Genomic DNA, 27,372 nt, shown 5'->3' with positions numbered 1-27,372 from the left:
TCAACGCTCTTTCCATCAACTCATCTTGTCTTTGACGCTTCGTGTTTTGTGCTCCTTTGACTATCGGCATATCGGGTGACTGCAAACACTGAAGTTCTTGCTTACGGACTGTGGAACAGTGTTTTCAAGTGATCGCTGTTCTGTCATGTTGACGCCGAGTGAATCTTTCTTTGGCAACATGGGCAGGCTGACAGCAGCGCGAGCTAAAGTAATGGCAAATTTCTTGACTTATTTCTGAATGTGAATGTTCTTTAGAAAAGGGATGCGGCGTTGCTTCTCCCCCGTGTAAAGGTCACGCATTCCAGATGTGGTTATGAGCGAAAAGTTGCCGCAAGTGTTTGAAAAGAGCAAGAGAGGAAGCAGCCCTGCCCCGTGTGAGGATCAAACTCAGGACCTTCAGACGATGAAACTGACGCGCTACCAACTACGCCAACGAGGCCAGCTGCAGTACACAGCCGGAAAGTTTGCCTCATATGGATTTCAGTCGCCCGTTCCCTAATCTTTAGACGCCCTCTGCTGGATGTTGCATTTGCCTTTTGATCTCACCGATACTTTTTTGGTCTGTTTCTGTTGCGAGTCCGTTTTTCAGATCTCACCTAGCACAAGTCTCTCTGGCTGAAGTGGCCTCTCTGCTTCAGCATCGTGCCCTCACTCAGCCATTAAAAACGTCACTCGGACTTCTGACATGCTGACATGAAATGTCAAGAGAGAGTGGCGGAGACGCTTAAGGCAGAGAGAAGATGAAGAGGGGGCGTGGCTGCGAAATGATTGACAGCTGCAATCAGCTTTAGATGGGGAAGTGTACTACTAGTAGCAGTGTAGAGCTCTCTGTGGTGGAGTTCAAGCGCATGTTCTATGGGCCAGTGGCGTAATGGATAACGCGTCTGACTTCGGATCAGAAGATTGTAGGTTCGAGTCCTACCTGGCTTGCGAGGCTTTTAAACCTCTCAGGTTCCTCGGTAACAGGTTGCCGTCATGTATATGAACTATAGAAAAGCATTTGCCACAACCCGTAAATTAGCACGCAAGTGTGGGCTAGTGAACACAGAACTGTATGGAGATCATCTCCAGTTCCGAGCTCAATTGCAATGAAAAAACATGCAGAACAGAACTGGAGAGCAGCTGAATTTGTGCTCAGTAGGGTGGGGAGGACTCAGCATTCCTATTGTTCTAATTGGCATGAACTGCAGGGGATCTGAATCAGAACATGTCAGTTAGTTCGATCATTGCGTCAATATGTAGGCCACGTTAATACAGAATTATTACTTTGTCTGTCTCGTCTTTGTATATAGCTGAATGTCCCTGACAATTTCATGTTAGTTTTTAAGAACGACATTGGTGCTAATATATACATATATAGCATATAAGGAACACGTAAAAGTTTAGTCCATGCTGAAAAGATAAGAAAACCACCACAACGTTTCATCTTGGAATAAATCTTTACTTGTTGTTTTGCAGCCTACCCATTCTGACCTAACTCCTCCCTTGAAATTCCCTAACAGATAAGGGTACGTAACGGCTCATGCGATGCTCAGTTGCAATTTGTCCCAAAACAAACAAGAACAGCAGCTGAGGGTTTGAGTTTGAACATGCACTGTATTAAAGCAGCTTTTATTTCCATTGATAAATGCTAGATATTCCTACAGAGATTCTCCAGGTGAGTAAGCGATTCCTGTTTCTGTTTCTATTTCTGTTTCATATATATATATACAGTATATATATGTTACATGTGTCTCTGCAATAGTACAAATGTGTTATACACTATCAGGGGCTGCTTTTTTGTGCACCTCATCTACAACAAGGGTTTTTTTTTTCATTTATGTTTGTGGACCTTCACCATTTGAGGAAGTGAGTTAGATAAGAAAGTTACAGGTATGGTGAGCAATGACTGACAAAGGAACGTACTGCGTATTCCTTACAGAAGTGTAAGCAATTTGTTCTAAAAAACACCGGCTTAAGTCCAACATCGTTAGCAATCTTATTACTTAAACAGAATTAACATCAATAAACTGTAAGGTGCTGGTACATGCGAGTAGATTTGATCTTCTATTAAACAAAAATGCAATTACAGCTCTAAATAGGTCAACCTAGACTTCTGTAACAGATCTGTTCAGGTCATCGCTGTTCCTCTGACCTTGTGATTCTTTGGAATTTTAAAAGTGTATTTCGCTTGCCTTTCATGTGGTCTGTGTACAAGTCACTGTGGCATATGCGGTCCTACACAGCCTTGCTATAGACGTGATGAGCCTCCGCTATGTTGCAATGGAGAACAGGTTCAGTACGGAGCTGCCGAGAAAATTCAGCTGGAAAGCTCGTTGCAGAAAAGCATCGGTATCTGTGTCCAGCGGCAAAGCGTCCTTCGTGGGTGCTGAAGAACCGATTTCACAGGCTGCGGGTCCAGGCGATTTAGAGTGTTAAAGGTCCCAGCGAAAACGAAACGGCGCTGGTCCTTTTACACGCACGCACGCAAACAAATGCAAAGGACGCCGTAGTCGGCAGGATTTGAACCTGCGCGGGGAGACCCTAACGGATTTCAAGTCCGTCACCTTAACCAATCGGGCACGACTACAGCGAACGCCGGGGCCGCTGCCTTCTTGCTACAATCGAACAGGGAGTGCGAGGCGGCGGCGGCAGCTGAGGCAACTTTTTTCAAGTTCGCTCTCCGTTTAAGAAACCTTTTACGCCATACGTGCAAGCACACACACACACACCTCAGAGGACTTAAGGGTGGCTTCAAGTTGGAATGATAAAATCTCCCCGTTCGGACATGAAAACAGAACGTTCTTAGACAGAAAGCAATCAACAACGGAGACATGTGGACGACGATTTTAGTCACTGCACTTTGAATAGCATTTTTACTCCAGTTACAGGAGATGCATCAATGGCCCTTGACCTACGCTCTTACCAATGCCTTGAACATTCAAACAAAACAGCCCTCAAGTCCTGCGGTTTAATATAACGCTGTTACGTGTCGAGGCAGTATTTGACTCTGTCCTACCGTTGAGACACGGGGCGTATATGGAAACGAACACATGCTACGGATCGTCTCTAATCGGTCCCTACAGCTGGAAGGCTCCTTGAAGCGTGCACCCCCATCATTCATCTTTGCGCATCTGTGAAAGGTAGACTCTTGAGCAATGTTTGAGCCAGCTCTAAGGCAACTAGTGCTATTGGACAGACACCTCTGGAAGATCCTAAGAGTCTCTTAACACCACTTCCAGCAGCAAGCTTAATTGTTCGCTGGAGGTCTCCCACCCAGGTACTGACCAGGCAAAGAATCACCACTACATTGAATGAGGAAGTTAATCCTGAAATCCAATTACATATCTCAAGGTAAGACAAATCCATAAGAACATGTCTTAGTATTACTTCGTTTACATTAGTATGGCACTGAGTTGGAGCTCCTCTTTAAGCTGTGGTTTAGTTTTGCATTCATGTGTTTCTAGAGCAGTGATTTATGGGGGTGGGTGGGTCTTTCACAGAGGCTCAGGACAAATCCCCCGCCTGAAAGTCTAATGTGTGCGTTCAGACAGTCACAGGTCAAGAGCCAGGCAGGAGGACAATGGACAGAAGAGCCAACGAACTAAAAATAAAAGAACAGATATGAAAAAGCCACCATCTTTTTCTTTTTGACATTTTCCGACTTTCATGCAAGCCAGGACAAAGTTGCTCAGAGCTACTTGTGGATTCAAATACTCTATCGAGTGCTTTGATGAGTTTTTGCAATTTGATTGTCGTCCTGTCAGCCTGTTTCTGTTTTTTTTTTTCAATCTAGGGATGGAAAGTATGAGGGAAATGATGGAGCAATCAATAACCGCTCCGGAAAAATGGCAGAAAGAAATGGTCCGTCACTAAGGACATTTGTGAAGCAGAGGAGTGACATCACCACAAAGGCGACACATTCTGCTGATGGTTTTGGTGAATAATGATTGAGGCGCGTTAAGAGAAAGGCAGCTGTGTCAGCATGCGTAGGCTGCAAAGGATCAAGCAAAGGTTTACTCCATGCTGAAAAGAGAAGAAAAGAAGCACAACGTTTCGACTGTGGAGCCTTCTGCGCCATCTTCTTTAGCGGTGATGATGTTTACATTGGAAAAACTGAGACATGCGTCCCTGGGTGGGCTTGAACCCCCAACCTTTCGGTTAACAGCCTAACGCACTAACCGATTGCGCCACAGAGACTGACGGCCGCTTGTGCTCCCTACATTTGCAGGTTTATGGTCAAAGAAAACAATCACTTGCGCTTCTTGCAGCCGGCAATCTTTTTCCACTGACAACCAAGAAATGGATTTCATCTTTCACAAGCTGTATGGATTTCTTCAAAAACAAGTTATTCCAGAAAGGAAATGAATTCTTGCATTAAACTGAACCAAGCTGTACATGTTTGTCTGAAATGAGACATTCGGCACAACAAGACACGGAGAGAGGCACCGCTGGTATTCAGACCCAGGATCGCCTGCTGACTAGGCGGGCACTTTAAGCCACTAGGGAACAGCGCCAGCGGAGCACCGCGCTTTTACAGACACTTGGACACATCTGCGTTCGGTGTGCACTTAACCTGCTCTCTGAGCCCGTTGCCTCCGTCCCATTTAATAGCAGAACTGACGCCAAGAGAAATGATGAGAAATGGCATTTATCGGGCACTTTTCATGTCCAAGGAGCTCAATGCCCTTGACACCTCCCCAAGGCGACAGAGCTGTGCATTCTTTGGCGACACCATTTTTTCTTTTGTTTAATTTCTATACTTATTGATAGAATAAAAACGATATGTCATGTACTGTAAGGGAAATGTCTCTTTTCATGGGGAAAGCTAGCACCAGCAAATGTTGTGTTTAGAAGAAGTGATTTAACATGACACGTGACCTAATTTACCGGAGCAAAAGCTCACCCAGCAAGCCCTGCTTTACTTCTACAGGAGAGAAGTACTGTAGAGTCTGCAAGATGTTCAGCTGGGTAGCTACGTCAGCATGCCTCGGCTGCAAAGGAACAAGTAATAGGTTTATTGCATGCTGAAAAGAGAAGAACGGAAACACAGCGTTTCGACTGTGAGGTCTTCTCACACCTGAAGAAGTCTCACACCTGTAAAAGGCTCCATGGTTTTCTTTCTTCTCTTTTCAACATGGAATACACTTATTGTCTGCAAGATGTGACAATTTCATGGTGTTTTGGAAGAAAACCTTTTTTCTTTGAATTCAAAATCAATCGGAATTTCAGCACGACACATCAACACTTTTTCAATTTTAAGGAGATGATATTTTAAACCTGATAAAAATAGTAGGAAACACAAGTTTCTTGCTGTGAAAATTTAGATGGGGAAGTGTACTACTGGTAGCAGTGTAGAGCTCTCTGTAGTGGAGTGCAAGCGCATGTTCTATGGGCCAGTGGCGTAATGGATAACACGTCTGACTTCGGACCAGAAGATTGTAGGTTCGAGTCCTGCCTGGCTCGTGAGGCTTTTAAACCTCTCAGGTTCCTCGGTAACAGGTTGCCGTCATGTATATGAACTATAGAAAAGCATCTGCCACAACCCGTAAATTAGCACGCAAGTGCGGGCTAGTTAACACAGAACTGTATGGAGATCATCTCCAGCTCCGAGCTCAATTGCAATGAAAAAACATGCAGAACAGAACTGGAGAGCAGCTGAATTTGTGCTCAGTAGGGTGGGGAGGACTCAGCATTGCTATTGTTCTAATTGGCATGAACTGCAGGGGATCTGAATCAGAACACGTCAGTTAGTTCGATCATTGCGTCAATATGTAGGCCACGTTAATATAGAATTATTACTTTGTCTGTCTCGTCTTTGTATATAGCTGAATGTCCCTGACAATTTCATGTTAGTTTTTAAGAACGACATTGGTGCTAATATATACATATATAGCATATAAGGAACACGTAAAAGTTTAGTCCATGCTGAAAAGATAAGAAAACCGCCACAACGTTTCATCTTGGAATAAATCTTTACTTGTTGTTTTGCAGCCTACCCATTCTGACCTAACTCCTCCCTTGAAATTCCCTAACAGATAAGGGTACGTAACGGCTCATGCGATGCTCAGTTGCAATTTGTCCCAAAACAAACAAGAACAGCAGCTGAGGGTTTGAGTTTGAACATGCACTGTATTAAAGCAGCTTTTATTTCCATTGATAAATGCTAGATATTCCTACAGAGATTCTCCAGGTGAGTAAGCGATTCCTGTTTCTGTTTCTATTTCTGTTTCATATATATATACAGTATATATATATGTTACATGTGTCTCTGCAATAGTATAAATGTGTTATACGCTATCAGGGGCTGCTTTTTTGTGCACCTCATCTACATCAAGGGTTTTTTTTTTCATTTATGTTTGTGGACCTTCACCATTTGAGGAAGTGAGTTAGATAATAAAGTTACAGGTATGGTGAGCAATGACTGACAAAGGCACGTACTGCGTATTCCTTACAGAAGTGTAAGCAATTTGTTCTAAAAAACACCGGCTAAAGTCCAAAATAATTTGCAATCTTATTACTTAAACAGAATTAACATCAATAAACTGTAAGGTGCTGGTACATGCGAGTAGATTTGATCTTCTATTAAACAAAAATGCAATTACAGCTCTAAAAAGGTCAACCTAGATTTCTGTAAAAGATCTGTTCAGGTCATCGCTGTTCCTCTGACCTTGTGAGTCTTTGGAATTTTAAAAGTGTATTTTGCTTGCCTTTCATGTGGTCTGTGTACAAGTCACTGTGGCGTATGCGGTCCTACACAGCCTTGCTATAGACGTGACGAGCCTCCGCTATGTTGCAATGGAGAACAGGTTCAGTACGGAGCTGCCGAGAAAATTCAGCTGGAAAGCTCGTTGCAGAAAAGCATCGTTATCTGTGTCCAGCGGCAAAGCGTCCTTCGTGGGTTCTGAAGAATCGATTTCACAGGCTGCGGGTCCAGGCGATTTAGAGTGTTAAAGGTCCCAGCGAAAACGAAACGAGGCTGGTCCTTTTACACGCACGCACGCAACCAAATGCAAAAGACGCTGTAGTCGGCAGGATTTGAACCTGCGCGGGGAGACCCCAACGGATTTCAAGTCCGTCACCTTAACCACTCGGCCACGACTACAGCGAGTGCCACGGCCGCTGCCTTCTTGCTACAATCGAACAGGGAGTGCGAGGCGGCGGCGGCAGCGGAGGCAACTTTTTTCAAGATCGCTCTCCGTTTAAGGAACCTTTTACGCCATACGTGCAAGCACACACACACACACCTCAGAGGACTTAAGGGTGGCTTCAAGTTGGAATGATAAAGTCTCCCCGTTCAGACATGAAAACAGAACGTTCTTAGACAGAAAGCAATCAACAACGGAGACATGTGGACGACGATTTTAGTCACTGCACTTTGAATAGCATTTTTGCTCCAGTTACAGGAGATGCACCAATGGCCCTTGACCTACACTCTACCAATGCCTTGAACATTCAAACAAAACAGCCCTCAAGTCCTGTGGTTTAATATAACGCTGTTACGTGTCGAGGCAGTATTTGACTCTGTCCTACCGTTGAGACACGGGGCGTATATGGAAACGAACACATGCTACGGATCGTCTCTAATCGGTCCCTACAGTTGGAAGGCTCCTTGAAGCGTGCACCCCCATCATTCATCTTTGCGCATCTGTGAAAGGTAGACTCTTGAGCAATGTTTGAGCCAGCTCTAAGGCAACTAGTGCTATTGGACAGACACCTCTGGAAGATCCTAAGAGTCTCTTAACACCACTTCCAGCAGCAAGCTTAATTGTTCGCTGGAGGTCTCCCACCCAGGTACTGACCAGGCAAAGAATCACCAGTACATTGAATGAGGAAGTTAATCCTGAAATCCAATTACATATCTCAAGGTAAGACAAATCCATAAGAACATGTCTTAGTATTACTTCGTTTACATTAGTATGGCACTGAGTTGGAGCTCATCTTTAAGCTGTGGTTTAGTTTTGCATTCATGTGTTTCTAGAGCAGTTATTTATGGGGGTGGGTGGGTCTTTCACAGAGGCTCAGGACAAATCCCCCGCCTGAAAGTCTAATGTGTGTGTTCAGACAGTCACAGGTCAAGAGCCAGGCAGGAGGACAATGGACAGAAGAGCCAACGAACTAAAAATAAAAGAACAGATATGAAAAAGCCACCATCTTTTTCTTTTTGACATTTTCTGACTTTCATGCAAGCCAGGACAAAGTTGCTCATAGCTACTTGTGGATTCAAATACTCTATCGAGTGCTTTGATGAGTTTTTGCAATTTGATTGTCGTCCTGTCAGCCTGTTTCTGTTTTTTTTTTTCAATCTAGGGATGGAAAGTATGAGGGAAATGATGGAGCAATCAATAACCGCTCCGGAAAAATGGCAGAAAGAAATGGTCCGTCACTAAGGACATTTGTGAAGCAGAGGAGTGACATCACCACAAAGGCGACACATTCTGCTGATGGTTTTGGTGAATAATGATTGAGGCGCGTTAAGAGAAAGGCAGCTGTGTCAGCATGCGTAGGCTGCAAAGGATCAAGCAAAGGTTTACTCCATGCTGAAAAGAGAAGAAAAGAAGCACAACGTTTCGACTGTGGAGCCTTCTGCGCCATCTTCTTTAGCGGTGATGATGTTCACATTGGAAAAAATGAGACATGCGTCCCTGGGTGGACTTGAACCCCCAACCTTTCGGTTAACAGCCGAACGCGCTAACCGATTGCACCACAGAGACTGACGGCCTCTTGTACTCCCTACATTTGCAGGTTTATGGTCAAAGAAAACAATCACTTGCGCTTCTTGCAGCCGGCAATCTTTTTCCACTGACAACCAAGAAATGGATTTCATCTTTCACAAGCTGTATGGATTTCTTCAAAAACAAGTTATTCCAGAAAGGAAATGAATTCTTGCATTAAACTGAACCAAGCTGTACATGTTTGTCTGAAATGAGACATTCGGCACAACAAGACACGGAGAGAGGCACCGCTGGTATTCAGACCCAGGATCGCCTGCTGACTAGGCGGGCACTTTAAGCCACTAGGGAACAGCGCCAGCGGAGCACCGCGCTTTTACAGACACTTGGACACATCTGCGTTCGGTGTGCACTTAACCTGCTCTCTAAGCCCGTTGCCTCCGTCCCATTTAATAGCAGAACTGACGCCAAGAGAAATGATGAGAAATGGCATTTATCGGGCACTTTTCATGTCCAAGGAGCTCAATGCCCTTGACACCGCCCCAAGGCGACAGAGCTGTGCATTCTTTGGCGACACCATTTTTTCTTTTGTTTAATTTCTATACTTATTGATAGAATAAAAACGATATGTCATGTACTGTAAGGGAAATGTCTCTTTTCATGGGGAAAGCTAGCACCAGCAAATGTTGTGTTTAGAAGAAGTGATTTAACATGACACGTGACCTAATTTACCGGAGCAAAAGCTCACCCAGCAAGCCCTGCTTTACTTCTACAGGAGAGAAGTACTGTAGAGTCTGCAAGATGTTCAGCTGGGTAGCTACGTCAGCATGCCTCGGCTGCAAAGGAACAAGTAATAGGTTTATTGCATGCTGAAAAGAGAAGAACGGAAACACAGCGTTTCGACTGTGAGGTCTTCTCACACCTGAAGAAGTCTCACACCTGTAAAAGGCTCCATGGTTTTCTTTCTTCTCTTTTCAACATGGAATACACTTATTGTCTGCAAGATGTGACAATTTCATGGTGTTTTGGAAGAAAACCTTTTTTCTTTGAATTCAAAATCAATCGGAATTTCAGCACGACACATCAACACTTTTTCAATTTTAAGGAGATGATATTTTAAACCTGATAAAAATAGTAGGAAACACAAGTTTCTTGCTGTGAAAATTTAGATGGGGAAGTGTACTACTGGTAGCAGTGTAGAGCTCTCTGTGGTGGAGTGCAAGCGCATGTTCTATGGGCCAGTGGCGTAATGGATAACATGTCTGACTTTGGACCAGAAGATTGTAGGTTCGAGTCCTGCCTGGCTCGTGAGGCTTTTAAACCTCTCAGGTTCCTCGGTAACAGGTTGCCGTCATGTATATGAACTATAGAAAAGCATCTGCCACAACCCGTAAATTAGCACGCAAGTGCGGGCTAGTTAACAGAACTGTATGGAGATCATCTCCAGCTCCGAGCTCAATTGCAATGAAAAAACATGCAGAACAGAACTGGAGAGCAGCTGAATTTGTGCTCAGTAGGGTGGGGAGGACTCAGCATTGCTATTGTTCTAATTGGCATGAACTGCAGGGGATCTGAATCAGAACACGTCAGTTAGTTCGATCATTGCGTCAATATGTAGGCCACGTTAATATAGAATTATTACTTTGTCTGTCTCGTCTTTGTATATAGCTGAATGTCCCTGACAATTTCATGTTGCCTGCGATGTGTCCCCTCTCCCCACAGCAGTGGCAGATGATCAGCCGTCGTCGCTCCCCCAACATCGTCGCGCTGGGCGTCTCCTCCTCCCCATCTGATTCCCCGTGCGCCCCTCCGTTGGTGCCCACCGGTCTCCTCGAATACGGCAACAGTGTGCTCAGCCAGAGCCAGGGCCTGCTCCAAGGGGACCAGTGCGGCCAGCATCACGTGGCACTGCACCTCAGTCGGCGCCGGGGCCAGGAAAGCCTGGAGCGCTATTTCCCGGTGGGCCTCCTCCGGAAGAGTAGGGTAACCCTGGCGGGCTAAGTAGGCCACGTCTGCGGCTGTTACCTTCACTGTTACCTGGATACCTCTTTATCTAGAACTCACTCTTCCCCCTGCCTGTCTGGCTTCTTTTAATCCTTCTGTGCCCGGATTGCAGCGGGTAAGATATTTTTCCAAGAAAAAAAGAGAAATTAAAAAAAGAGAAATTTCACCAGAGCCCCTGCTCATGTCTAATTTTTAGTTTAGAAGGATTCAAGCAGGATTTTGGATGAAAGGCAGCGACCTTAATCAAGCCCAAATCATAATTGAACCCATTCAGAGCCTACATTACATTTTAGTGTTTCATTCTGAGCAGAATGCCCTCACACCTGAAGAAGGCTTGCGTTTTCTTCTCTTTTAAGCATGTGTACAATGCTGTAATACAATTTAAAATAATTAAAAGTTTAAAAAGTATCAACTAAACTCCATTAATATCGAGTGTCTTTTATACAGCTTTTATACAGCTTTTAAGTATAGATTACACTTTTCTAAAATGTATTTAAAAAATAAAAACGATTACTAATCTAATCTTTCCACGTTTGATCCCAAAATCCCAAGAAAAATTAATCTAAACTAGGAGAAAGCTATGCTGAAAGTTTATTAATATACTTAGAAGACAAAGATAACAATTTATGTTGCATTTGTCTGATTGTGAATCAAAAAATACATTTAATTAACTGCTCTCAGTGACAGCTGACAATCCTCCATACACTCAAGTGAAAAATTAGTAATGCCAATGTAAACGTGGTATTTACAATTTGTTGATAATAGAAATGTTAAGTTCTCTAAAGCTTTTTGAGGCAGCAAAAGTTTTGAACACCCTATATTGTAATGAGCTGCTGAGCTGAGAATGGGTTATGTTCCTGCTGTCAGAGGGGGTGGAAAGTGCCCGCGGTTATTTAATTAGTATTACAATTCACACTGATTCCCTTGAAAAGGTATGGACATAAGAATATTCGTGCGTGGTCAAAAAATGGCATTAAGCACTTAAAATTAATATGGTTAATAAGAGTAAACTGGAACATGCTGTACAAGATCGGCTAAACTGGGATCTATCGCTTACGCCTGAAATTGGAGCTGCTGTCGCAGTGAATAGCGACTAATAAGTCTGTCTTTCTGTGGGGGGAAGGGAATCTGATCTGATCTGCAAACCTCCAACAGAGCTGTTCAACTGGTTTTTGTCGGGCACATCAAGTGTCAGGTGTAAGCGATAAATATATTTAGCTGAAAAGCTGTACAACGCAAGACATTTCAGTACTCTAGGTTTCGTGAAAAAGCACATTGTGCTGCTGTAATACAGTTTAAAATAATTAAAAGTCTAAACAGTATCAGCTTATGTATGGGTTGTATTTTTAAAAAAGTCAAAAACCGCACTCAAAATGCAATTTAGCGCTTTCTGGCAAGAGGAGACACCCAAATTAATAATGTAACATGCTACTGTTTGTGCATGGATATAGTTATAATGCTATTTCCTTAGACACGTGATTCCATGTTTTATTTTGAATCCCCGGCGGAACCGGGCATCCATAAGAATCAAGTACTGTAACAGGTTTATTCTATGCTGAAAAAAAAAGAAGAAAGAAAACACATTCCATAAGAATCAGCGCCTTTATATAGCGCCTTTAAAGGTGGCTTCTCAAAACGCTTTACAGGATAAAAACAACAATAACAACAACAACAACAATATTGTGTTTCATTGCACTTTGACAGATTGTCTTTAAATCAACTGTTGATTTAAAGTTTGACAGTAAATGTTTATATTGTAACGCATACAGCCTCCATTTCTTATTAAAAATGTAGCCTAAGAGGGGGGGTCTGCTCTCACAATCCTCCATATACTCAAGTGAAAAATTAATAATGCCAATGTAAACATCGTATTTACAATTTGTTGATAATAAAAATGTTAAGTTTTTTAAAGCTTTGTGATAGTTTACCCAGTTTACCCATTGTTATTAAAAATGACTTGGATTCGAACATGTTGTGATATTTAGAAATATAAAAGTCAATTAATTGTCAATTTCCATATTTATGTCTTTATTTAGCGGTTTCATTAGTGACAAAGGCTAAACTTTCTTGGAAAAATGTCTTTGCTGTCTTGCTGATACATTAAGCTTTCTAAACTCAGCCACAAAGTCATGTGACTGATTTTTCGCCCTGTTTCGTTGGTTAAACGCAATGATCACAAGCACCACCATGGTAACTGGGACATGTAGTTTTTAATTCAGATTGAATTATAACTGTACGTACTGTAGCGGCGAGGCTTATTAATAAGACAGAATTAAGTGTTGCTGTGCTTTCCCAAATGAGGCCCCATCTCCCTCTTCATCTCTGTGGTGCAGTCACAGAGAAGCTATTCATGCAGACTGATTTAAAGATGTTTTCTTTTGATAAGGTACAGCTCCCAAATGGGGATGCACTTAGCTAAGCCTGGCTATCATGATCAATGGTCATCCATTGGCGCCTAAAGGTCTGCAAGATTCCAAGAGAGAGCCTCATCCAAGTGGTCTACAACCCCAAGGTCAGCATCACCAGAGCACCGTCGCAAGCTGAACAGCAAAGCCTGGCATAGAGCCAGAGAGCGCGGATTAGACAGCAACAAGCCTGCAACTGCTTCTTTGTGCCCGCAGGAGATCTGAATCCCCAGAGATTGGATGAGTATTCAACTTCACTGCATGACAGCTCGAGAATTCAATTGTTATCCCAACCATTTGATATCAATTTAATTCCTAAGAGTTATGTACTTGTTTTGAGTATCTAGTGTAGAAGTTATAACCAAGTTCATTTACGAAACGGTCTAAATGAATGATATACTGAACGTATGTCCTCTTGATATATGTAACTCTTTGTAACTGACTGAATATATACCTTTTGTATTCTGATAACCCTCTCGATAAGATCTGTTAGGTTTACATGCATATTCTATGTATTAATAAATGTATCCTCATGTATTAGTACCTGTGTGTGTGCGTTGTTTGAGTTATATCGCAAGGTTGGATTCTAAAGCCATTAAAAGAATCATTTTGTGATTTACTGCTACAATGAATAATTGTCCCAGTAAATCCCAAATCCTACAGAACTAGTGCCTTCAGAGAGCACACTACAGATGTTACCTATTTATCGTTGAACAGGATGTATGTGATGTGGCGACTAGGTTCAATTTTGTATCCTCTTTAAAAGATTAAGGACTGGGGTGAGTGTGATTTACCACCCTTTCAGCTAAGAACCCGACGTGCGGACCGTTTAAGCTGCATAGACTCGGTCGTTTAACTCTTCTCCATTAGCAGGGTTAAGGTTAAAGAAAAAAACATTGCTGACTTCTTTTTTTTTTTTGCCAGCCGCGAGCGCAGATTAGCAAGATTTGTATTTCATGTTTTGCAAGTTGCATCCATTTTAAGAAAAACAAGTCGCGTTAAAGACAGGAAATGAATGCTTGCATTTAATTAAGTCTAGCCGTAGGCGGTTGTCCATAATGACCCGTTCTGTTCGAGAAGACGGAACAAAAAAGGCACCACTGGGATTCAGACCCAGGGTCTCCTGTTTACTAGACAAGTGCTTTAACCAACTAAGCCACAGCACCCCGGGAGCACTGTCCTTTTGCAGCCACTTGGACACACCACTCAGACACATCTGCATTGCAACTTGCTCCGCCTGCTCGCGGAGCAAGTTGCCACCTTTACATACAATAGCAACATCGACACCAAGAGAAAGGATGACAAATGGCTTTTATCTGGAACTTTTCATGTCCAAGGAGCTCAATGTGCTTTCTGTGTACAACAGGGCCACTGAACTGCACACTGGCCACTGAACCACAGCAGTGGCTTGCTGGCTTGACATCTCCCAAGGAAAATGTTGAAATCGCATGTGGAACAGGAAAAGGACCCTCGAGTACGAGGGAAAAAAAAGAAAAAGATCATCTGGAGTGCACCAAGCCATGTCCGGACAGCCTAGCTTCCACGACGAGGTGGCCGAGTGGTTAAGGAGATGGAATGCTGATCCATTGTGCTCTGCACGCATTGGTTCGAATCCCTTTCTCGTCGCTCTCCATGTTTGACGTTGGCCATCCTGTTGTTTGCTCCGGTTCTAGAGCCGTACATTTTCTAGCGGTGGCTGAACATGGTATAATAGGCTAACGTTGGTATCGAGCAGTGACAGTATTTACGTGCCGCTGCTGCCAAGTGGCTCTGGGTTGAGACCGCGTTTTCACTTACTTGCAACGCAAACGGAGAAAGCGATTTTTGACAGTCTCTCGAGAGACTGCGCTAGGTGTTTAGGGATAGACTTTGTCAGTTCCCCCTGGGATGATGGCCTCTCAAATAGTTTGTGATTCCCCTAGACGTTTATACAGTAGAAGCCTGCTTCGTGGCTTAAATCCAAGCTAAGGAAACGAGTTAGAGGTCTGATGCAGAACTGCGAATTCGATGAACGGGAACACTACAGTACATTGCACTGTATGTGTGAGGAAAGCTGCCCCCTTCAGTCCCTTGTCGACCGAACAGAGGACTGTAAAGGATACTGCCAAGAAACTTAAGGATGCTGGTTGGAATCCAGCTCCAAAGAAGCCCCTTTGGGTGTTATGTCATCAAAAAGTAAGAACAGCGAATCTCCCTTTGATCAAAAGTGCAACAGAGCTGTTTTCCGTGGAGCAGGTTTCAGACCCGTAGACCTGTTTTATTTGTAGGGCAGGGCGCATTCCCAAACGCGAATCTCCTGTTTTAGAAGTGCTTTGGGTGGTGTAGCGGCGATGCTTATTAATAAGAAAGAATTAAGTGTTTCTGAGCTTTCCCAAATTAGGCCTTATCTCTCTGTTCATCTCTGTGGTGCAGCCACAGAGAAACTATTCATGCAGGCTGATTTAAGGTTTCCCTTGATAAGGGACAGCTCCCAAAGGGGGATGCACTTAGCTAAGCCTGGCTATCATGATCAATGGTCATCCATTGGTGCCTATCTGTCTAGGGAGTGCCAGATGGACATCTGGACTGCATTCCTAAGTGTCAGGAGTAAGTGACTCATATCTCACCTTGATCAACCAATCAGGGACTGGTAGGGCCGAGTAACCCACGTGGGACTCTGATGCCCATGGAACTTTCAGCCAATCAACGAGCTGAAGTTCCTCCAGGTAAAAACAGGCAACACAGAGAGCCTGAGAGATTCAGTGGGAATTCAGTAGAGAATTCTGTGGAGTTTTCTAAAGGGAATTCAAAGGAGAATTCCAGGGCAGGACAGCCCAGGAGCAGAAGGCTCTCAAGGGCAGGACATTCTCACAGCGCGCCTCCTGACCATCCTGAGACTCAGCCCGGACAACCACGGAACGGCCAGTGTGTCCGAGTGCCAGAACTTTCCTTTGTTCTAAGGGTCTAGAGCGGAGGTTGCCAGAGAATAACCAGAGGATCCACCCGAGGTTAGCACCAGCAGCGGGCCTCGTGAACAGGTCGGAACTGTGGACAGTTGAATCACTATTCAGAACTAGCTCTTCATCAGGAACGAACCGGTCTTCTTCTTGACTTGCTGGGACCCACAGTCATCTTTTCTCCTGTGCACAAACTTTGCTAGTTAAAGCCAACACTAACTAGCCGGTCAGTGAGCATCAGCAGCGCACCGTCGCAACCCGCACAGCACAGCCTGGCACCTAGACAGAGAGCGTGGATTGGACAACAACAAGCCTGCAACTGTTTCTTTGTGCCCGCAGGAGATCTGAATCCCCAGAGATTGGATGAGTATTCAACTTCACTGCATTACTGCTCGAGAATTCAATTGTTATCCCAACCAGTTGATATCAATTTAATTCCTAAGAGTTATGTACTTGTTTTCAGTATCTAATGTAGAAGTTATAACCAGGTTCATTTATGAAATGGTCTAAATGAATGATATACTGAACGTATGTCCTCTTGATATGTGTAACACTTTGTAACTGACTGAATATATACCTTTTGTATTCTGATAACCCTCTTGATAAGATCTGTTCGTTTTACATGCATATTCTATGTATTGTAACGCCCTCGCCTGGTGGTGAGGAGGAAGCGCCCCCAAGCACTCGTAGTACCGCTGGGCATGCTGGGAGTGGTAGCCGGAGTGCGGCCTAAGCGAGAGAAGCTCGCCCCACACCCAAAGTCTGTCAAGGCCCTGTGCATCCTGTGGGAGGCCTTGGAGGTAAAGGACGGGGTGCTGTGCCGGGGGTGGCGGGTACCCTCCAGTGGCGAGGTACGGTGGCAGCTGATGTTGCCTTGGTCGCTCCGCGGGGCGGTGCTCCGAGCAGTGCATGGCCAGCCGGGCGTGGGGCACTTCGGCGGTAAAAATACCCTGCAGCGCCTCCGAGGCCATTTTTATTGGGGTCTTTGCCACCGGGACGTGGAGCGGTACTGCCGAACGTGTGCAGTGTGCGTGGCGCAGAAGGGTCCCCCCGAGCGGTCTCGGGCCCCCCTCCAACAACACCAGGCGGGGGCTCCTATGGAGCGGGTGTGGGTGGACGTTTTGGGCCCGTTTCCGCGCACCGAGGCCGGGAACCTCTACGTCTTGGTGGCCATGGATTATTTTATGAAGTGGCTGGAGGCCTTCGCCCTACCGGACTAGAGTGCCCCCATGGTGGCCGATGCACTGCTGGAGGGGATGTTTGCCAGGCTGGGGGTGCCGGAGGAGTTACATAGTGACCAGGGGCGTAACGTCGAGTCCCAGGTCTTCGCCAGAGTGTGCCAGCGCCTGGGGATCACAAGACGCGGACCACACCGCTGCATCCCCAGAGCAACGGGTTGGTGGAGCGGTTTAATCGTACCCTCACCACCCAGCTGGCCACCCTGGTGTCCCGGCACCAACGGGACTGGGACCGCCACCTCCCCCTTGCGCTCTGGGCGTATCGGACCACGGTCCAGGAATCCACCGGGTGCACCCCGGCCTCGCTCATGCTGGGCCGGGAAATGTGAACCCCGGTGGACCTGGTCTCCGGCCCGCTGCCCGGAGACGGGTCGGCACCGCTGGCTGGACCGGACTACGAGTGGGACCTGCGGCAGCGGATGCAGCAGGTGCACAGCTTTGCACGGACCCACTTGACACAGGCGGGGGTCCGGTAGAAGCGGCACTACGACCTGCGCTGCAGGGGGCCTGCCTTCCAGCCCGGGGACTCGGTTTGGGTGTACAACCCGTGCCGCCGCAAATGCCTCAGCCCTAAGCTGGCGCCGTCATGGGAGGGGCCCGCTGAGGTACTCTGGGTGGTGGGCGAGGTCTGCTACCATGTCCGGTTGCAAACACGGGGGAGAGTGGTGGTCCTGCACCGAGACCGCCTGGCCCCCTACCGACCCGGGAGGAGGAGCCGTGTGGGGAGGCTCTAGAGGACCAGCCGGGGCTGGAGCCGGCCGATAGTGGGGCATCCGTGGGTCGCCAGCCGTCACCGTGGCGCAGCGGCTGCTCACGCAAGGTTCCACAGCAGTTAGCCGAGTACGAGTACAGCCTGAGGGGGGTTTTCGACGTCGGCGAGACGCCAGACGCTTCAGGTTTTTAAGGAGTAAGAGTGCAGGGGGTCTAAACCTGCAATCCAGTGTGTTGAAGTATTTCACAACACTACCCCTAGCACATCTGGAAATAAATCCTCATAATGATTATTGCCCTGGGCATGTACCAAAAAATCACTGAGCATATATATATATATCACTGTGTTGAAGCTAGAGACACAGAATAAGTGCAAACACATCCTAAATACAGTGTTCCTGCACCTTTGACCTCATCCAGAATGTATCATTTTTTGAAAGGGATTGCTGTCAGAATGCACAACTGAATCCCAAACAGAATCTCTAGTCAAATATGATCATTTGTGAAACAGGCAAATGAGTCTCTCAGGTGCCCATTGCTCATTTTCAGACACAATTATGCAATACTTTCACATGCAATACACATGAACATGCAATACTTTTCAGCTGCATTTTGACATCCGGACGGGGAGACTTTATCATTTGAACGTGAAGCCAGCCTTAAACCCTCTGAGGCGTGTCTGTCTGCCGGCACGTATTTTGTCAAAGGTATTTATTTTTTTTAACGGAGAGCGACTTTGAAAAGGTTTCCGCAGCCACGTCGCACGCCGTGTTAGATTAAAGGAGGAATGCGGCGATGGCAAACTTGCTGTAGTCGTGGCCGAGTGGTTAAGGCGATGGACTCGAAATCCATTGGGGACTCCCCGCGCAGGTTCTAATCCTGCCGACTACGGCATCTGCCGTACGTCTCCTTGTGCCTGCGCGGCAAAGGCGAAGTGCTGCTTCTCCTTTCCTGGTACTATAAAAACGCTGAATTGCTTGGCCCCGCTGCCATGGAAATGAGTTCTTCAGATAACCACACATCTTGCGTTCGCACCTCTGGTGTTCTACTTATGCCTTTGAAAACCTAAAGAATAAAACTGAAAGAACCGACACAATATGTAGGTGCTCGTAAAGCACGCATTAAAGAACTGTTAACAGCAAGGGTTTCAGTGGGTTAACTGAGGAGAAGGCGTGATCGCTAATTGTTGACTTTTTATTTGGTGTTAGAAACACTCTTACTGTGCATGACGTGCAACAAATGTAGCCACAGAAATTGCATCACGCTTTCATGTATGCTATTGCAGACACCAACGTTGCCTAGATATAAAACCGAAATAGCCGTGGGTTTGCTTGCTGGTCTGAAGGATCTCTCTTCGAATCTCTATCATTTGTCAATTGAAGTAAAAGGTGCTGCAATCTGATACGTTCAGAATCAAACCCGCAGCTGTTGTTCGACTTTATTTCTTGACTAATTACAACTGAGTGTCGCATGAGCAGTTACGTAAACTTGTCTGATATATTTGAACACAAATGCCGTTCTTCAATTAAAACTAACAGTACATTGTCAGGGACATTCAGTTCTATACAAACAAGAGACAGACGAGAATATTTAGTATATAATAGACAGAAAGAGGTTCGAATCCTGCCGACTACGTTGTCCACCTCCTGTCTTTGTGTTTCGGCGCAAGCAAAGAAGCGCGCCTGTTTGGTGTTCCTGGTGGTTTTAAAACGCCCAATCGCTTGTACCCGCTGCCTTGGAAATAAGTTCTTCAGCGTCCGCGAATGGCATTTTGCAGCTGGAAGCAGATGTCGACGCGTTTTGCACAGAGCACCAAAAAAGCGTCTTTTTTGAAGGCCCAGGCACTGAGCATTGGTGGTTCAGTGGTAGAATTCTCGCCTGCCACGCGGGAGGCTCGGGTTCGATTCCCGGCCAATGCAGTGGCTTTTGCAGCGAGCGTCTCCATCACTTGCATCCCCTTGCAACTCGCAACTGAAAACCCACTGAAGCTAAGCAGGTGTGAGCCAGGTCAGTACCCGGATGAGGGTGAGCTACAGGGAAAAACAAACCTTCCAGCTGGAAGCGGTGTTAATGGTGCCGGCGGTGGGGCGCTCACCCTGAGGTCTGTGTGGGTCCCAATGCCCCAGTATAGTGACGGAGATGCTGTGTTGTAAAAGGGCGCTGTCTTTTGGATGAGATGTAAAACCGAGGTCACAGCGCTCTGTGGTCATTCAAAATGACCACCAAAACCTTTGACAAAAGCTCTTGGTAATTGATGGTCTTCAATAATGCTTCTCCTTTAGGTACATTTTAAATCAGCTGAAAAATGCTGTGAAATGGGGGGGCACTTCAGGCCAGTGTAGGATTTGGGTTACAAGAACCATGAAACTGCGCGAGAAAGCCCGTACACTGAATTACACGGCTTTCTATTCAAAGGAGGACAAAAGAAATTCCCTGAGTTCGATTTCTTGCAGCACAGAGAGGAGCACTGTTATGAGGCTGGTTAGCTCAGTTGGTTAGAGCGTGGTGCTAATAACGCCAAGGTCATGGGTTTGAGCCTCGTACGGGCCAGGTCCTTTTCTCCTCTCCTACCGAAGCTGTTAGGTTCCTTTCCGTGGTGAGAGGGGTTGTCATGCAACGCTGCCACATAGTGCCGACAGACAAGAGTGTTGCAGGAGAAGAGAAAAGTGTTTGAAGATTTAAGAGTGTCTTAGGTGGAGCCAAAATCAAGTGTCACAAATGCAAGTGGGAGGATTTCCAATGTTTAATATGGTAAAAATAAGCGGAAGTTATCTGCCGGTCCGGCACAGTCTGCCATGCTTTTGTCATATACTGTAAAGTGGTGTCGAACTGGGTGTCGAACTGGAGCCTCACCATTTGCATATGTGAGGCTCCAGTTATACATCGAGTGTCACATTAAATGACGAAAATGAAGAGTTAAAGCAGCTGGAGAGGTTTTCTTACAACTTTTGAGCTGACAGTTTTGGAAAATGTTTCCTTCACGCTGCACTGTACAACATAGGCAGCCAAGAGTCTCCAAAACAATACAGAATTGACAGATAGGAGAAAATTCCCACTCGTCCTGAAGTTCCCAAAATCCAGCACTGAGCGTAAACAAAGTGTCTAAGTAGCGTGGGAATGCTAACCCTAACCCTAGCTGGAGTTTGAGCAATCCAGCACTGAGCTTAAAAAGATGAGTCAAAGTAACGTCTAATCGGATTAGTTTCCTTAGAGCTGGTTCTGAGTTTGCTCAAGAGTTTACCTTTCACAGATGCGCAAAGAAGAATGTTGGGGGTGCACGCTTCAAGGTGCCTTACAGCTGTAGGGAGTGATTCGAGACGATTCGTGGCGTGTGCTCGTTCCCATATACCGTACGCCCCGGGGTGCAGTGCTAGGATGACGTACAATACCGCTTGGGCTCGTAACGGCGTTATATGCAAGTGCGGGACGTGAGGGTTTTCGTTTGTTCGTTTTGTTTTGCTCTGCTTTGCTTTGTTTTGCTTTCCATCGCGTTGGTAAGAGCGTAAATAAAAAGGCGATTCCTGCGTCTACCACTAATGTAAGAGCTATTTCAAGTGCGACGTGGTGCGGCTTTTCAAATGCTTGTGGGCATTTCTCTGTTGTTGATTCTTTTTTTGTGTGTAACAAAGTGGCATTTTCATGTCCGGACGGGGAGACTTTATCATTCCGACATGAAGCCACCCTTAAGTCCTCTGAGGCGTGTCTGTCTGCAAGGCTTGTATTTTGGAAATGTTTTTTTGAAAGGGAGAACGACTTTGAAATAGGCTTCCGCCGGCGCCTCGCGATCCAGGTAAGATTGTAGCAAGAACGCAGCGGCAGTGGGGCTTGCTGTAGTCGTGGCTGAGTGGTTAAGGCGATGGACTAGAAATCCATTGGGGTCTCCCAGCACAGGTTCCAATCCTGCCGACTACGTTGTCCGCCTTCAGTCGGTGTGTTTCGGCAGAAGCAAAGAAGCGCGCCTCTTTGCTGTTCCTGGTGGTTTTAAAACGCCCAATCGCTTGTACCCGCTGCCTTGGAAATAAGTTCTTCAGTGTCCGCGAATGGCATTTTGCAGATGTCGACGCGTTTTGCACAGAGCACCAAAAAAGCGTCTTTTTTGAAGGCCCAGGCACTGAGCATTGGTGGTTCAGTGGTAGAATTCTCGCCTGCCACGCGGGAGGCTCGGGTTCGATTCCCGGCCAATACAGCGGCTTTTGCAGCGAGCGGCTCCATCACTTGCATCCCCTTGCAACTCGCAACTGAAAACCCACTGAAGCTAAGCAGGTGTGAGCCAGGTCAGTACCCGGATAAGGGTGAGCTACAGGGAAAAACAAAGCTTCCAGCTGGAAGCGGTGTTAATGGTGCCGGCGGGAGGGCATTCACCCTGAGGTCTGTGCGGGTCCCAATGCCCCAGCATAGTGACAGAGAAATAAACATGTTTGGGCAACTTTGGTCACCCCCAATTAACTTCTGGGGCAGGAAAAGCACACTTTTCAAAACTTGTTTTTCAGCTCGAAATAAACGTGTTTTTTCAAACCTTGGAATCCCAATGTAACTGCCTGGCTCATTAGAGCCCACTGAGTCAGCCCTTAACCCCACTGTGCAGAAGTTGTCAAAACGGGTTTTTCAGCAGAAATAAACACGTTTGGGCAACTTTGGTCACCCCCATTTAACTTCTGGGGCAGGAAAAGCACACTTTTCAAAACGTGTTTTTCAGCTCGCTGTGACCTCTGTTTTACATTTCATCCTAAAGACAGCGCCCTTTTGCAACACAGCGTCTTTGTCACTATCATAAGTGACTGCCATCATAAGAATATGAGTCCAATATTTTAGAATATAGTCAGAATGACTTCTAACCTTACCTGTGGTGTCTTTAATCCCTATTGCTCAATGCATGGTGTACGTACTGCATAGATGTGTCTTGAGAATGAGGAATGGGCCCCTGAGACGGTCATTTACCTGTTTCACAAATGATCGTATTTTACTAGTGATTCTGTTTGGGATTCAGATGTGCATTCGGACAGCAATCCCTTTCAAGAAATGATACGTTCTGGATGAGGTCAAAGGTGCTGGAACACTGTATTTAGGATGTGTTTGCAGTGATTGTGTGTCTCCTGCTTCAACGCAGTGATATATAGATGTGCTCCTGTAATTTATTGGTACAAGCCCAGGGCAGTAAGCAGTCTGAGGATTTATTTCCAGACGGCATAGAGCAGTGAAGCAGTGAAGTAGTGCAACACACTGGATCATTATATTATTAGAATCTATTCTACTTAAATTATTACATTATACACAATTTGAGTTCATTTTAAAAAGTAAAAGGTAATGAAAGGAATGCATTTTCATAAGAAAGATAATACCGATATGCATGTGATAATCTTCCTTATATCATGTAGTGTGTCATTTGGACACTTTATGGGCTTGAAATACAAAGAAAATCATGTTCTATGGTACAAGATAAATACAAAACGTAAGCTTTTATTTTAATTAGATTTGTTTATAAAGCATAAGCAATCATTTATTACATTAATATATGTGAAAATGACATTTTAGCATCATAATATTACATAAAGGTCTCTAGCATCAACACAGTGATATATATATATGCTCAGTGATTTATTGGTACATGCCCAGGTCAATAATCAGAATGAGGATTTATTTCCAGACGGGCTACAGGTAGTGTTGTGAAATACTTCAACACACTGGATAAAAACCAAAGAAATGAAGATATGTAGCAATCACATTGTAACAGGGGTGACAGTGACAGTGACTTAATGCTTATACTAGTGGACTTTTGGTACCTTTAGGGTACGGAGCGAGCCGCAGGGAAGGCTCGCTCCGTGCGCACACGTCCTTTCGATGCCAGTCCAACAAGTGCTCCGCATTAGCTGCGTCGGGGCCCCGGCGTGTCGCACCTCACCTCACCTCGCACTGCCCCCTCCTTGAATGTCTGCCGCTGGGCATGCCCTGCTCTCCTCCGCCTTATCTTATCGCGTGTGAGCACCGACAATGGCCACAATGCCGGGGAATGGCACCTGTAAAGTGTTAATTAGGGCACAGGAACAGCCCGTCTCGTCTCGGGGGGGGCGGCTTCAGAGACAATACAGCAAACACAGCGGGGCGGGGGAAGAAGACGACACCACACATGCGGGTACATTCAGCTCCGGCGGGAACGAGACATTTGTCGGTCTTTTCAAGTGCCGAGAGCCGAGCAATCCTTCACTTGTATCGTTTCTCCCCGGTGACTAGATCTGGCCCTGCGACTCTCGACTGGGCTCACCCCCGGGGCAGCCCAGCAGGTGTGAGCCTGGCCGGCACCCGGATGGGAGATTCCACCCCGGAAAAGCTCCGGTTGCTGCTGCTCCTGCAAGAGGTGTGACTGGGACCAGTAGGGAGCGTTCACCCTGCGGGCTGTGTGGCTCTCTTACGCCCCAGCCTCCTGATGGCGACACTCTGCTGCACAAACAGGCGCCGTCCTTCAGGGGAGGCGTCAAACCGAGGTCCCGACCCTCCTTGGCCATTAGGAAACCCCAGGGCGTCTCTCAAAAAGAGACGCCGGGGGTGTCCCTCTGGTGTTAGTGCTCCCCTTTACCCATCAGTCGGGGTCTCCTCCTAATCCCCGTCTCACCTGTAACAATCAATGACGAGGCCCCCCTGTCCGTGAGATTTAGTACTCGCGCAAGAGACCGGGGGAAGAGCGCGAACGCGGTCCCCCGCCCCCCACAAAGTGCGCGCTCCGGGTTCCCTCTCGGGGCCCTGCAACACAGCGGAAGGGCAGCGAGAAGGAGCCTCTTGCTCTGACGGCGCAAGGCCACAAGAGGGCGGAGGCGCCGCGCGCCCGGCCGACGTGTTGGACCGGTGCGCTTTACGTGCTGAAATAAACACGCGAAAGCCCCGAAATGTTTCCAGAGTGCTGTGCACTGGAGGTTTTTGTCTGGTGAAGACTTGCCTGGTGCTCCTCCGTGCAGATTGTTTGTCCTCCTCCAGTGCGGGACGAGCCAACACAAGGGAGCGCATTCGCCAACATCCAGGCACGCAATGCGATTTGGAAAGCAGCTCCTTTCCAAAGAGTTGCACACGAACGATCCTTCAGTCCCGCTCGGGGGGCACGGAGCCCCCGCCACACACAGCTTCAAGTAGCGAGTCAGGCGCCGGGGCTTTCGCTTACGGCCACACCACCCTGAACAAGCCTGATCTCGTCTGATCTCGAAAGCTAAGCAGGGTCGGGCCTGGTTAGTACTTGGATGGGAGTCTGCCTGGGAATACCAGGTGCTGTAAGCTTTTGCTCTCCCGGCCAGCAGGGGTCGCCGTTGGTGCCGTAGGCTTTGGGAGGAAAACCTGCAGGATGGAAAGGTGATCTATAGCCTCATCTCTAGAGATGTTTTGTTGCTGTGGCATGTGTGTGACCCATATTCAAAAAAAAACCCGTCTGTAAAACGAATATCGAAGCTGCCTCTAAATCTGCAAATGAAGATGAGTCGATAAACCACTCGTTTTTCGTATAACTAGACATATATTCATTTGTTACCGATTTCATTCATTGAGCACGGATACAATAGAGGTACAGCCATTCACTGTTTGACATGTCTGCACTGGTACAGAACCGAGCAATCAGAAAACGGGTGAAACTGTCTTTAGACTCAGCATACAGTACCGAGGCCCCCCATGACCAAATAAAGGCTAACCTCGATAATCAGCCTAAAGAACGCAGACTACAGCAAAATGACTGACTTTGAAAAGGGAATGAACGTCCGGAAGGAGTAGTGGAACTAGCTTGAGATGCTTCTCCGGACCCCTAACTAAAAGCCAGCGAGAACCAGCAGCGGCGTCCACTCCTGTCGAACCGGGATCCTTCCGCAGCCACGCAGCTCGTGGTGTCCTAACCCTCCCGTATCTGATTTTGGACCAAGCACATCAGGGGAGAGCGCGAACGCAGTCCCCCACTACCAGAAATTATGCAGTCGAGATTCCCACATTTGGGGAATTCGCAGGGGTCAGCACAGCCGGAGTGCAATGGCCGAGCCTCGCCCTGGGTGAACCTCCTTCTTGATCAAGGTATCTCCCCTGCCAGGTAAGTATGAGTTAAACAGGCCCCTGCAAGCGGCCCGCACCCACAGCACAAATCGCACAGCCTAGGCCACCTCCTCGCCCCGCACGCCACCGCCTCCTGCTGGGCCCACTCTTTCACACACTCACACGCCACACTAACACTCAAAAGTGTGGGCAAAACGAGAAAACGAGCGCGCCGTTTCCTACACATCTGCAGTCGCCGTTGCGCATTCGCAGCATGTCCCGGGATGCAATTCGGCCTCATTTGCATAACTCCAGACCGGCAGATCGCCACGCAAGCTCGCGACGTGCGCCTGCCACACACCGAACAAACCTTTTCAGCAATTTCCAAAAAACGGGCCTGCTCGCCTGCCCACAAGGCTCCGTCTCTTACCTGCTCTCCAGAGCCTGCTGCCTTCTGTGCTTTTCTCTCGGCACCGCTGCAGTGCACACAACTCCTGCAGCGGGAGGGGGGGAGAAAGATCCCGCGCTCCGCAGCAGGGAAGGCTCGCTCCGTGCGCACACGTCCTTTCGATGCCAGTCCAACAAGTGCTCCGCATTAGCTGCGTCGGGGCTCCGGCGTGTCGCACCTCACCTCACCTCGCACTGCCCCCTCCTTGAATGTCTGCCGCTGGGCATGCCCCGCTCTCCTCCGCCTTATCTTATCGCGTGTGAGCACCGACAATGGCCACAATGCCGGGGAATGGCACCTGTAAAGTGTTAATTGGGGCACAGGAACAGCCCGTCTCGTCTCGGGGGGGCCGGCTTCAGAGACAATACAGCAAACACAGCGGGGCGGGGGAAGAAGACGACACCACACATGCGGGTACATTCAGCTCCGGCGGGAACGAGACATTTGTCGGTCTTTTCAAGTGCCGAGAGCCGAGCAATCCTTCACTTGTATCGTTTCTCCCCGGTGACTAGATCTGGCCCTGCGACTCTCGACTGGGCTCACCCCCGGGGCAGCCCAGCAGGTGTGAGCCTGGCCGGCACCCGGATGGGAGATTCCACCCCGGAAAAGCTCCGGTTGCTGCTGCTCCTGCAAGAGGTGTGACTGGGACCAGTAGGGAGCGCTCACCCAGCGGGCTGTGTGGCTCTCTTACGCCCCAGCCTCCTGATGGCGACACTCTGCTGCACAAACAGGCGCCGTCCTTCGGGGGAGGCGTCAAACCGAGGTCCCGACCCTCCTTGGCCATTAGGAAACCCCAGGGCGTCTCTCAAAAAGAGACGCCGGGGGTGTCCCTCTGGTGTTAGTGCTCCGCTTTACCCATCAGTCGGGGTCTCCTCCTAATCCCCGTCTCACCTGTAACAATCAATGACGAGGCCCCCCTGTCCGTGAGATTTAGTACTCGCGCAAGAGACCGGGGGCAGAGCGCGAACGCTGTCCCCCGCCCCCCAC

The 27,372-nt window shown here is 47.1% G+C and overlaps 8 non-coding genes across 8 annotated transcripts; 5 read left to right on the top strand and 3 right to left on the bottom strand.

Annotated features, from left to right (window-relative positions):
• The first annotated feature begins 857 nt into the window (after positions 1–857).
• trnar-ucg (transfer RNA arginine (anticodon UCG)) lies at positions 858–930 on the top strand. The gene has a single exon. It is a non-coding gene; the product is annotated as a tRNA-Arg (tRNA).
• A 6,072-nt stretch (positions 931–7,002) lies between these two features.
• Positions 7,003–7,084, bottom strand: trnas-uga (transfer RNA serine (anticodon UGA)). The gene has a single exon. It is a non-coding gene; the product is annotated as a tRNA-Ser (tRNA).
• A 1,535-nt stretch (positions 7,085–8,619) lies between these two features.
• Positions 8,620–8,693, bottom strand: trnan-guu (transfer RNA asparagine (anticodon GUU)). Its single transcript has one exon. It is a non-coding gene; the product is annotated as a tRNA-Asn (tRNA).
• Positions 8,694–18,754: 10,061 nt separating this feature from the next.
• Positions 18,755–18,836, top strand: trnas-cga (transfer RNA serine (anticodon CGA)). Its single transcript has one exon. It is a non-coding gene; the product is annotated as a tRNA-Ser (tRNA).
• Positions 18,837–19,793: 957 nt separating this feature from the next.
• trnag-gcc (transfer RNA glycine (anticodon GCC)) lies at positions 19,794–19,864 on the top strand. Its single transcript has one exon. It is a non-coding gene; the product is annotated as a tRNA-Gly (tRNA).
• Positions 19,865–22,060: 2,196 nt separating this feature from the next.
• Positions 22,061–22,131, top strand: trnag-gcc (transfer RNA glycine (anticodon GCC)). Its single transcript has one exon. It is a non-coding gene; the product is annotated as a tRNA-Gly (tRNA).
• Positions 22,132–25,086: 2,955 nt separating this feature from the next.
• On the top strand, positions 25,087–25,205 carry LOC138229329 (5S ribosomal RNA). Its single transcript, XR_011185760.1, has one exon. It is a non-coding gene; the product is annotated as a 5S ribosomal RNA (ribosomal RNA).
• A 634-nt stretch (positions 25,206–25,839) lies between these two features.
• On the bottom strand, positions 25,840–26,003 carry LOC138229358 (U1 spliceosomal RNA). Its single transcript, XR_011185778.1, has one exon. It is a non-coding gene; the product is annotated as a U1 spliceosomal RNA (small nuclear RNA).
• Between the last annotated feature and the right edge of the window lie 1,369 nt (positions 26,004–27,372).

Source organism: Lepisosteus oculatus, unplaced genomic scaffold (assembly GCF_040954835.1).
Source record: "Lepisosteus oculatus isolate fLepOcu1 unplaced genomic scaffold, fLepOcu1.hap2 HAP2_SCAFFOLD_45, whole genome shotgun sequence".
Classification (NCBI taxonomy): domain Eukaryota; kingdom Metazoa; phylum Chordata; class Actinopteri; order Semionotiformes; family Lepisosteidae; genus Lepisosteus; species Lepisosteus oculatus.
Note: the sequence above shows the minus strand (reverse complement) of the source record. Positions and strands in the feature narration are given on the sequence as shown.